Source organism: Corvus kubaryi, unplaced genomic scaffold (assembly GCF_017639235.1).
Source record: "Corvus kubaryi isolate FWS band 111438036 unplaced genomic scaffold, C.kubaryi_AGA036_p1.0 66, whole genome shotgun sequence".
NCBI classification, from domain to species: domain Eukaryota; kingdom Metazoa; phylum Chordata; class Aves; order Passeriformes; family Corvidae; genus Corvus; species Corvus kubaryi.
This window is the reverse complement of record NW_024582054.1, coordinates 35,055,746-35,067,682: the sequence shown is the minus strand read 5'-3', so window position 1 is coordinate 35,067,682 and position 11,937 is coordinate 35,055,746. Positions and strand designations below refer to the sequence as shown.

The 11,937-nt window shown below is 47.3% G+C and overlaps 1 protein-coding gene across 1 annotated transcript in view; it reads right to left on the bottom strand.

Moving 5' to 3' along the window:
• LOC121673631 (MAM domain-containing glycosylphosphatidylinositol anchor protein 2-like) overlaps positions 1-9,693 on the bottom strand; it is a 96,674-nt gene extending 86,981 nt beyond the window's left edge. Inside the window, exon 1 of the mRNA XM_042047142.1 lies at positions 9,508-9,693. The gene's annotated coding sequence lies outside the window, so the exon portion shown is untranslated. The remainder of the gene's footprint in view (positions 1-9,507) is intronic.
• Between the last annotated feature and the right edge of the window lie 2,244 nt (positions 9,694-11,937).

Here is an 11,937-nt window from a genome sequence, read left to right as displayed (position 1 = left end):
CAACCCATCCATTCCAAGATTCCACAGCACCTGAAGGCTCTTCCCAACACCATTCCAATCCAAACCATTCCAAGATCCCACAGCACCTGAAGGCTCTTCCCAACACCATTCCAACCCATCCATTCCAATTCCCACGGCTCCTGGATTTTGCAGACATGAAGGACTATTCCTCATTTATTGTGTTTTCACTTTCTTTGGGTCTGGTGCAAATTCCCTGGATTTTGCCAGAGCTTTCTCCTTAACGATGTATTTACCTAATTAGCATAATTGTCTGCAATTATGTAATTAGTGTTCATACATGTAATCATTGGAACATGTAATTAGCCCTAATTACACCATTAAAGCTGCGAGTCAGAAATATCTTTATCGTTTTTGATTGATAGACATATGGGAAAGGGGGGGGAAAAAAATCCCACTCGTTATTTTTATCTCCTTGGATCACGAAATCCGCAGGAGGATTCAGGATTCAGCCCGGAATGGCGCTGGAATTATTTATATAATTTCTATTATTTATCAAAATGATAGCGAGGTTATTCCTTTGGAACAGAAGGAGGAAAACGACTCAAAAAGGAGGAGGAAAATTCAGGAAAGAGGTACCAAGCACAGCAAAATTTTTCTCTGAAGAAATTAAGGTTTATGTGGAAATTTTGAATTTTTCATGTCCAGTATTCCAATATGAAAATTCAGGAAAGAGTCACCAAGATTTTCTGAGATTTTAATTAAGAATTATCTGGAAAGATTTAATTTTTCATTACTATTACCTGGAAATATTGAATTTTTCATGTCTAATATTCAAATTTAAAAATGCAGGAAAGAGGCATGAAGTGCGGCAAGATTTTTCTGTAAAAAGAAATTCAGAATTTTCTGGGAGTATTGAATTTTTCATGTCTAATATTCCATGGATTTTAGGAAGAAAAATAAAAGAGAAAACAGAGCAGCAGCGAGATTTTTCTGTAAAGAAATTAAAAATTATCTTGAAATATTGAATTTTTCATGTCTAATATTCCAATACAAAAATTCAGGAAAGAGTCACCAAGATTTGCCAAGATTTTAATTAAGAATTATCTGGAAAGATTTAATTTTTCATTAATATTATCTGGAAATATTGAAATTTTCTTGTCTAATATTCCAATATGAAAATTCAGGGGAAAGCCCCCAAGTGCAGCAAGATCTTCCATTAAAAAAATTAAGACTTATCTGGAATTTTCTTTTTTGCAAGTCTAATATTCTAATATGAAAATTAAGGAAAGTGCAGCAAGATTTTTCTGTAAAAAGAAATCAAGATTTGTCTTGAAATATTGAATTTTTAATTCTAATGTTCACTTGATTTTAAGAAGAAAAATAATACCAAAAAAAAAAGAGGAAACAGACCCAAAAAATCCCACAGAAATTCTGATGGAGATGCTGTCGCCTCCTAAAAAGAGATTTGAAAACACCTTGAATTTTGAGCCCCTCTGAAACGACCAGATTTATCAGAAAAGTCAATTATTTTAGTTTGATTTTGTTTTATTTCAGTGTCTGTGCTGTGGGATGGCACCAGAACAAACACCTGGCGCAAAATAATTTAATTGGGACAGCAAAAATTGTTGGTTTGTTTTTTTTTTTTAAAGTGCTTTGGGCTGGGAAGGCAAATATTTATCCCCTGATGAAATATTTGAATTTATTTCAAGTTCAACTCCTGCTCTTCGAGTTCAGGGTTCTTGGTTTGTTTCCTGACGTGAAGATTGGTTTATAAAAAAAAGCCAAAAAAATAAAAATAAATTCAAAATCAAGTGGCTGAGCTGCCCATAAATGTTGGAGGAGTAGAGAGGAAGCCTTAATTTGGGAATAAATCTCAGCTGGGAATACAAATCCTCCTGGATGTGGATTTTCCAGCCTGATAACTCAGTCAGAACATCCAAGTGCTCCGGTGAATGGCAGCAAAACCCACCTGGAGCTTCCCAAGCCTTTCCCAGCTGCCAGAGGAGGAAGGAGAACTCAATCCATGAGAAAATGTTATCCATGGAAATGGCAGCAGGGAGATTAAAACATCCCTGAAGGATCCCCAGGGGTCGTTATCCCACCCCAGCAGGAACATCCCGATTTGTTCAAATTCTCCCCGTCAGACACCTTGGATGGACGAGGTTTTGGGAGCAGAATTTCTTCCCTTAAAATTTAAAACCAACAAATTCCAGAGCCTTAGGAGTTCATGGAATCCTGGAATGGTTTGGGCTGGGAGGGAAATTAAGGATCATCCCATTCCATGGGCAGGGACACCTCCCACTGTCCCAGGCTGCTCCCAGCCCCAATGTCCAGCCTGGCCTTGGGCACTGCCAGGGATCCAGGGGCAGCCCCAGCTGCTCTGGCAATTCCAGCCCAGCCCCTGCCCACCCTCCCAGCCAGCAATTCCCAATTCCCAATCTCCCATCCAGCCCTGCCCTCTGGCACTGGGAAGCCATTCCCTGGCTCCTGTCCCTCCAGGCCTTGTCCCCAGTCCCTCTCCAGCTCTCCTGGAGCCCCTTTAGGCCCTGCAAGGGGCTCAGAGCTCTCCCTGGATCCTTCTCTTCTCCAGGTGAACATTCCCAGCTCTCCCAGCCTGGCTCCAGAGGGACTCCAGCCCTGGGAGCAGCTCCATGGATTCCTCTGGATCACTCCAGCAGCTCCATATCCTCCTGGTGCTGGACCCAGAGCAGGAATCAGCTCTGCGGGTGGGATTTCATGTACAACCTGCCTTCCACTCCATCCACAACAATGGGAACGATCCCTGATTATCCTCCAGAAAAAGCCTCTCAAGAGTTTCCTTGGAAGATCTCATTCCAAAGGCACCAGAGCTTCTCCTCCAGCCCCGGCTGATCTGCATCAGCTGCTGGTTTCCCTGGTTACCAAATTATCCAGTTACTCATCAAATCCATTCCTTTTCTCCAAGACCTCCTAGCTCCAGCCCTTGTTCCAGATCCACCCCCACCCCTGTGCCGGGAGACCGGAGTGTTCCGTGCTCATGGAAAAGCAGCTCCTGGTACATTATCCCAGAGCCGCTGCTCCGGCCTTTCCCGAGCCTGTCAGAAGCAGGGGAATAAAAGCTGACAGCACAAAGAGGAAAACAAAAGACTGCAGAGCTTTGGGAGGCGAGAAAACAGATGGAAAATATTCAGAGGACAAGTCCATTTTTTGGTAAAACAGGAATTTTTTCCTGTTTTCCTTACAATAATAGGAGAGTCCTGCTCTGTGGGCACTGGAAATTTTCCATATGGGACTTCTGGCAGATTTCAGCTGCCCAAAGCCACCATGAAACTGCTCTGGAGCCACTCCCCGACCTGGATGTCATTCCCAGCTCCATAAGATTCCCTCCAGGCTCATCCCAATTATTGCTGAGGCTTTAACAAGCCTGGGCTCGATATTCCCGACTGAGGGAGTGGGATTGAATCCCAAACTTCCCTTCCCTGCTGCTGCTTTTTTTCTGGGTTTAACCTGACCTCTTCCCCTCAGCACTTCCCAGCCCTTTTTAGGAACCTGCTAACACATTCCTTGTGGAGAGACTGCGGCCACCTGGAAACAGGAAATCTGGCAGGAATGACTCCAATTATTCAGGATAAAACAGCTTAAGGGGTTTAATTCCTTTTATCAGCTTACAAACCATTGGAGTCCTGGAATGATTTGGGTTGGAAGGGATATTAAATCTCATCCTAAAGGCAGGGATATCCTCCACTATCCCAGGTTGCTCCAAGTGCTCTCCAACCTGGCCTTGGACATTCCCAGGGATCCAGGGGCAGCCCCAGCTGCTCTGGCAATTCCAGCCCAGCCCCTCCCCACCCTCCCAGTCAGGAATTCGTTCCCAATATCCCACCTGCCCCTATTCCCTGTCAGTTTAAAGCCATTCCCCATTATCCCATCTCTCATAAACTCCTTGGAAAGCACCGAGATCGTCCCATGAACAGACCCAGGTAACTGTGGCAGGTTGGAAAAAACCCTTAATTATTTCAAATGCTTCCCCCTAATTACTCCCTGTGATTAGCGGAGCCTCCTCCAGTGCTGCAGAACAGGATCCTGCCTTCCCCTTATTAATTCCTGGAAAGGAAAAAAATTCCCATTCCCCGGCTCTCCATCCATTCAAACAGAAAAAGCAGCATTCCCATAAAACCCAAAAAACCCACAACAAAAAGCCCCCACGCTCTGTTCTCTTTGATCAGCTGCGAGTGAGACACAAAAGGCTCCTTTGAAGCAAAGTGGGTGCCACGGTTTTGATTTTAATTGATAAGAATCCTTATCAAGTGCTGATGCAGCCGAGGGAAGGGGGGTGTGGGGTCCCTCACACAGGAGCAGCTGTTTTCCCACCCCAGTCCGCGGCTCCTCGGAGCAGTAATTGGAGCCTTGTTAGGAAAATTGATGCTGATTCCATCTGACACTCCTCAGTTCACGGGAAGACTTTACAAATGTTCACTGAGCACCTGACAAAATCCAGCCTGACTCATGACTAAATTAGCCTGGATTTTATGCTGGAAAAAACCCCTTCCTGAATGTTTGACTGGATAAAGCTCCCATTTAGCAAGGAAAAATGTTTCCATCCTGCTCCAGCACAAAAAGAAACCTGTGATTAAGCTTTACATGACGTTTGTGCTGCTCTGAGGAGTTTATTTGATGTTTTCTCCCTCGAGTGCAGCACCTGAATTCACACCTCGGCAGAGCTCTGCACAGCCAGGCAGGGCTCGCTCCAAAATGTGCCAAAAATCCGGGACAGGAATCACACAGTCCACAGGGAGGGACAGCATGGAGTAAGAAACTCCGGGAGCTGCACCAGAATCTTTGGGAATGAGCCACCGGTGCCTCTGAGCACGTCCTGGGCTCTAATCCTGGGTGTCAGCACTGTGTTGTGTGAGGAACTGAAGTTAAACTCCACACACACTCTGGGACTCACCAACATTCATTCCAGTGGATCGGCTCGTTCCATCCATCTATTTGGAACAGGGAAAAATCAGGAGAAAAAAATCAGGGAAAAAATCCTGATCAGGAATGGTCTTCGAATCCCAGAATGGTTTGGGTTGGAAGTGATCTTAAATCCCATCCCATTCCACTCCCTGCCATGGGCAGGGACACCTTCCACCATCCCAGGTTTTCCAAATCTCATCCAACCTGGCCTTGGGTTTCTCCAGGTTTTTTTATTTCTTTTCCTACTGTCGTTTCTAAAGGAAAATCTTAAAAGTCCAAGGAAAAGCTGCTGCTGATTTGGGCTCTGCTGGGCTGGAGTGACATTCCCAGTCTCTCAGAACCTTGGCTTTTCCCTGGCGAGGATGGATGTTCCTGTTCCAAAGGTGCCCAGATTTCCCCAACCCATTGATTTTCCTTATGGATCCTCCCTAATGTGAAAACTTTCCTCCCTTCTGCTTCCCTGGAGAGACTCTGCCTTGGTTTGGGAACCCAGACATCCCATCGCACAGGAAAGCCTGGGTCATGTCTCAACAGAGGCCTCCTCATCCCACCTAATCCTTCCCATTAAAACCGTGGAGTTGTTAAGGTTGGAAAAGCCCTCCAAGATCATCAGGTCCAAGAGAAGGATCCAGGGAGAGCTCCGAGCCCCTTGCAGGGCCTAAAGGGGCTCCAGGAGAGCTGGAGAGGGACTGGGGACAAGGCATGGAGGGACAGGACACAGGGAATGGCTTTAAGGTGAAGGAAGGTAGATTTAAACAGAATATTGGGAAGGAATTCCTGGCTGGGAGGGTGGGCAGGGGCTGGGCTGGAATTGCCAGAGCAGCTGGGGCTGCCCCTGGATCCCTGGCAGTGCCCAAGGCCAGGCTGGACATTGGGGCTGGGAGCAGCCTGGGACAGTGGGAGGTGTCCCTGCCCATCGAAGGGCTGGCACTGGATGGGCTTTAAGTTCCTTCCCATCCAAACCATTCCAGGATTCCGGGAATTCCGTATTTCTGCATATATACATTTATATATAGATATGAGATTCAAGGTCTCTCCTGACCCCAACCACTCCCTGCTCTGTGTCCCTTAGGTCACTCCCTTTGGCCACCCCAATTCCCAGCAGGAAGGATGTGTTTTTTCAGGCCCACATTCCCCCTGGAGCAACATTTCTTCTGGCTCTGCTCTGGGCTCACAATCCCAGGAATCTCCAAGGGGTGCAGGTCCTGCTGCCTCAGTAGCATCAGCACAGCACCCAACTCCTACAAGTGGGAAGAAAACACAACCAAACAGAGGCAGGGAGAAATTCCAGGGCTCCTAAAAGCAGATCCTCCCCTGCTTTACTTCCCAGGAGAACCACAGATCCACCACGCTCTTCACACCCCACCGGCACCGAGTGCACGCCTGGATTTTTCCGGGAGAAAGGGATGTGGCCTGATAGCAGTGCCTGGGAGAAGGGTGGCGGGAGGATGTGAGGAGGAGGTGGAATCTCGTTAAGATGTGTTGCAACCTCAAAATAGGATAAATCCCGGAGCGTGCAGCTTCCAGATGGTTGGGATGACGTGTGGCACTGGCAGCTGCTGCTTCCCAACCCTCGGGAAGGGACAGAGGACAAGGGTGGGGAGGCAGCACCTGGAAGAGGGAGGGACACGATGGGAGGGACAGAGGCCACCCTGCAGCACAGTGAGGGACTGGGGGAGGACTTGGGAACTGCCGTCCATCAACTCCGCACGTTTTGCTGCTTGGAATGTGCCATTCCCACACGGATAATGTCACCCGAGGTGGGACAGCGCTTTGAGGAGAAACACTGGAAAAGTCACGCCCAGAGGAAAGAAATCCCCAAGGAAGGGGAGGTTGTATTGGCAAACAAGGGCTTTATAAACTTATGGAATCATTGAGGTTGGAAAAGCCATCCAAGATCAAGTCCAACCATTCCCAGCACTTCCAGGGTCACCCCATATACCCACGTGCCACATCCACATGGATTTTAAATCCCCCAGGGACAGGGACTCCACCACTGCCCCAGGGGAACCTTCTCCAAGAAGAAATTTCCCATCATGTCCAACCTGAACCTCCCCTGGCACAACTTGAGGCCATTTCCCATTGTTACTTGGTGAAAAAAAAAGCCTGGATACAACCTCCTGTCAGGAATTTCTCATTCATCCTTCAGTGGAAAACCAGGAATACAAAATCCCAGCCAATCCTGGCTCGTCAGATGCTTCTCCCTCTGCTCCCCATGATCCAAATGTCATTCCTCACTTTGGAAAGTCACAGTCTTTGCTTCCAATGGCTGGACCTGCCAGCACAGGTGAGAATTCCCAAGGAAAATCAGGAAAAGCTACATCCCTACAGGACTGGGCAGGAGATGGTCACCAGTGTGGATAAAATGTCACCTCTTAGCTACTCAAACCAGCAAATCCCACATTTGTGTCCAGGGATAAGTGACCTTTGGATATCCTGGCACATCCCTTGTGGAGCTGGAGAGCGGGCACAGCCCAACCCCTGGATCCTGGATAAAATCTGGGAAAAGGACAGATCCCCAGGTTGATCCTGCTCCAAACTTTGCAGGATTTTATCCAAAAAACCTCTCCTGAGAGCAGCAATTTGTGGAAAGAAGGGGCTGCATTCACCTCACCTGAACGGGGATAAAGCATTGGAAAAACTCCAGCCAGGAAAATTTATTTCCATGGCAACTAATGGTGCATTCCAAAGCTGGGAAATCGGGAATAACAAAAATAATCACATGGAACATATCAAAACCATTCCATGGATAACAAGCAGACATTCAAGGAAGTTTTGGGATGTTCAGAGTTTTATATTTAATTAGGAGTGAGGGAAATTTTTTGGGATTAATAGTGGAATTATTTGTAATTCTCCTTCCTTCCAAAAATTCCCACATCCTTATGTTTTTCGTCCCAAAAAACTCAAGACTCCAAGATAATTTAGAGTAGAAATTCCAGAAAATTTCCAGCAGTTTTCAATTGGAAAGTGCAACAACCACTCTGAACAAAGGAATTTCCCTGCCTGGAAATAATCCCAGGGAAAATTTTGTGGCACATGGTGGGAAAGGCAGCAAAGAGAGCTGAAAAAAATGGGAGGATTTGATAAATCTGAAGATTTGTATTCAAAGGGAGCTCCCCCAGAGTGGAGTCACTGCAATGGTGACTTGGAGCAGATCAGAGACATTCCCAAGCCATCAGATCCCAAAAAACGACATCCATTGATCCCAAAGTTAAAAGAATTAGTGCTGGAAAGACAAAAAGGGATAAATGTGCACTTCGGTAAAGCCGGAAGGAGGAGTGACAGGAGAGAGGGGGAAAAAATGGAAAATATTCACGGATTTCTCTTCCCAGGCCCGTCACGGGCAGCCTCGAATCCCACAGATTAGAAATCCCTGGGAATGTTCGAAACTTGGAGTGGAAAATATCCCTGCCCATGGCAGGAGGTGTCACTGTTTGATCTTTAAGCTCCTTTCCAACCCAAACCATTCCATGATTCAGTGATTTTACAGATTCCCAATCCAGCGTTGTTTAATTATTCCAGCATTTAAACCAAAAGGAGTTTCCACGCCAAGAATATTGGAAAATTTGAGGAACGTGGAAGAGTAAAAGCATTCTTGGAATGCACGGTTCCATATTTTATGAGCTCACTCCCCAGCATCTGATCAAACAGCAGCTGGAAAACAATTTCCGTGCAATTTTCCACCCAAATCTGAGAGCATCCTGTGGAAAAATCAGGAAAAAATTGGAATACTGGGAAAAACCAGCCCTAAACCAGCACAGAATAAACTTCCACTTCTTTAGCTTTAAATCTTCTCCTTAAATTGGAAACAATCATGGAATAAACAGGAGAGAAGCAGCAATCCCTCCTTCCTGGAGGAGTTCACCATCCCAGAGAATTCCCTTCTCCCAGCTCCTGCCTGTCCTTTGTACTTCCAACAGCAAAGGGTTTCATTCATCGCCTCAGGAAGAAAATCCCTGGTGATTATCCTAATTAAAAATAATTGATTAATGAGGTGCCCTGGCCCAAGGGGTTGGGATGGGGATACACCAAGGATGTGCAGCACGAGCTGCCAACACTCTTGAGCTTGACAAAATTGGGTCAGAGCTGGAAAAAGATGATTTATTTCAAGTTTTAATTCTGTTTTATCCAGCTTCAACGCCAGGGGTTCCATGACATCCCAGATCCAGGTGCACAGGGAGACCTTCCCGAACTCCTGGGTGTTCACTCTTCCAGCCTTCCAGCTGGATTTTGAGGACTAAAACCCCTGGGATGAGAAGATCCCAGATAACAGGACAACTTTAGGGGTTTTTATCCAGCAATTGTCATCCTCATATTTGTTTCCCTCTCTTTTACCAACCTCCATAGATCCAAAACACCCCAGGACCTTAAAGCACAATATTGCTGATTTTAACACCAGATATTCCAAAAAAACCTCAGCTTTCCTGCTGTAGATGTTCCTCTGGACCACCCAACATCCACTCAGCAGCCAGGATGGATCCTCCCACCTGGATCCCATTGGATCTTGCCCAGCCCCCACACTCTTCGATGAAGGTGAACCCGACTCGCAGAGGGTCTGAGGGGGAAAAGGTGTGGTGGGGACAGTCGGGGTGGGCAGGGACTCACCTGTGGCCGGGGGTGGCCGGTGACCAGGCAGGTGAGCTCCAGGGTCTCTCCCTCGCGGATAGTGTAGACCCTCTCGGAGTAGCGCTCCTCCTCGATGTTGCAGGCCAGGCCCGAGTGCACGATCCGCACCGTGGGGGGGGCTGCAAGGGTAGGAGAGAAATGGGATCAGAATCACACGGATCATGGAATTACAGGGTAGTCAGAGTTGGAAAAAACCACAAGGATCAAGTTCAAGTCTTAAGGGAATCAAATTTAAGCTTGGTGTTGTCAACTCCACGATCCAACCAACTGAACCCATCCCAGACCACTCCAATCCTGGGGCTGGCCATGAGCTGGGGGGGCTGCAAGGCCAGCAGAGAAATGGGATGAGAACCACACGGATCATGGGATCACAGGATAGTCAGAGTTGGAAGAAACCCACAAAGATCAAGGCCAGCTCTTGAGGGAATCAAACCCAACCTTGACATTCTCAACTCCGTGATCCAACAAACCAAGCCCATCCCAGACCACTCCACTCCTGGGGCTGGCCCTCAGTGAGAGGGGCTGCAAGGCCAGCAGAGAAATGAGATGAGAATCACACAGCTCATGGAATTATGGGATGTTCCGAGTTGGAAAAAACCCATCAGCATCAAGCCCAACTATTCAGTGAATCAAATGCAACCTCAGTGTTCTCAGCTCCAGGATCCAACCACCTGAGCCCATCTCAGACCACTCCACCCCTGGGGCTGGCCCTGGATGGGAGGGGCTGCGAGGCCAGCAGAGAAATGGGATGAGAACCACCTGGATCATGGGATCACAGGATAGTCAGAATTGGAAGGAACTCACAAGGATCGAGTCCAGCTCTTCAGGGAATTGACCCCATGACTTTGGCGTTCTCAGCTCCATGATCCAACCAACCGAGCCCATCCCAGGCCACCCCACCCCTGGAAGCAGCACTGAGTATCTCCCCCTCACAGATCCTCTTTGTTTACTCAGCACATACTCAGCACCACAAGAGATTTCCACGGTTTTAATTAATCCCTGGCAATTCCCTGAACAAAACCTTCACCACTCCAATTTTTTTCGTTTCCATTTCCAAAATGAACTCGGCGTTATTGTTTTTATTCTATATCTTCCTAAATGCATTATCGCACCTGTTATGCAAATGAAAAGACTTAATTAAAGCAGGGAAATTAAGCAGGAGAAACAGTGGCACTGATGCTGCTGCTTCCTTTCCAAATCCTGTTGCTGTCGGTGGGATCGGGATTTGGAGCAGGAGTTAAGTTCAGGCAAAACCTTACTTTAATTTCCTTGTAGGTACAACCTGTAGTACAGGAATTACTCAGCCTTACACGTTGTAAGTGTAAGGAAACCATGAGATTCCTGTTATTACACCTGCATAAATCCCAGCTCCGCTTCCACAAGTCTCCAAAGCGCATTCCCGGCTCCACGATTTCACTTCAGAACCGTGAAATTCACAGCTATGACAATTTCCAGGGAGTGGATCGATAGGAGAAGGAAACTCATTTACAGTCCCAAATAAAATCACAGAAACTAAATACCACAGGGGATAAAATGGAATTCTGTGGGATTTTAACACCTGGAATGCCATCATTTCTGTTCATCCATGTGATGCCATCGAGCTCCCAGCCCCATTCCCCATGGAAGAGCCCCAAAACTTCTCCCCAAGTCCCTTGCAACAGCTGGATCCCTTTCCTAAGGCTACTTTTCCAGGTCTCTGTGCTGCACATCACATCGATCCTGGTTCTCTGATCATTCTGCAATTCCTCTGCTAAGATCCACATGGTATTCCCTGGATGCGGGGCTCTGGCATCCCGGCAGACCCCCCCTCACCATGGCATTCCTGGTCCAACCCACACACAGCTCCCAGTGGACACAGCCATGGGATCCTGATCCAGATGCCTGGGATTTGGATCAAACCTGCCAATACTTCCAATTTCTAAGCCTGGCTCTCCACAGCCTGGAAAAAATGAGGCTGGAGCCAAAGAGGCAGAAGAGGCAGAGGAGGAGCAGGGAATGGATGTTTCCTCCATAGAAACACGGGATGGTTTGGGTTGGAAGGACCTTCAATCCCATCTCATTCCAACCCAGTGCATTCCATTATCCCAGGTGGCTCCAAGCCCTGTCCAACCTGGTCTTGGACATTTCCAGGGATCCTGGGGCAGCCACAGCTTCTCTGGAAACTCAATTCCAGGGCCTCCCCACCCTCCCAGCCAGGAATTCTTTCCCCAAATCCTATCCAACACCACACTCCGTTTGAAGCCATCATTCCAGCATAGCCTCCAGCAAGCTCTGCTTTTCCAGCCACCACATCCTGAGTTCCAAAGCCCCAAGAGCTTTCCCTCTCCACTCTTTTCCAGAAGGTTCAGCAAAGACCAATCCCTGCTCCAGGTAGTTTTGTGAGCCAAAAGTGCTCCCAAGTTTCAGTTA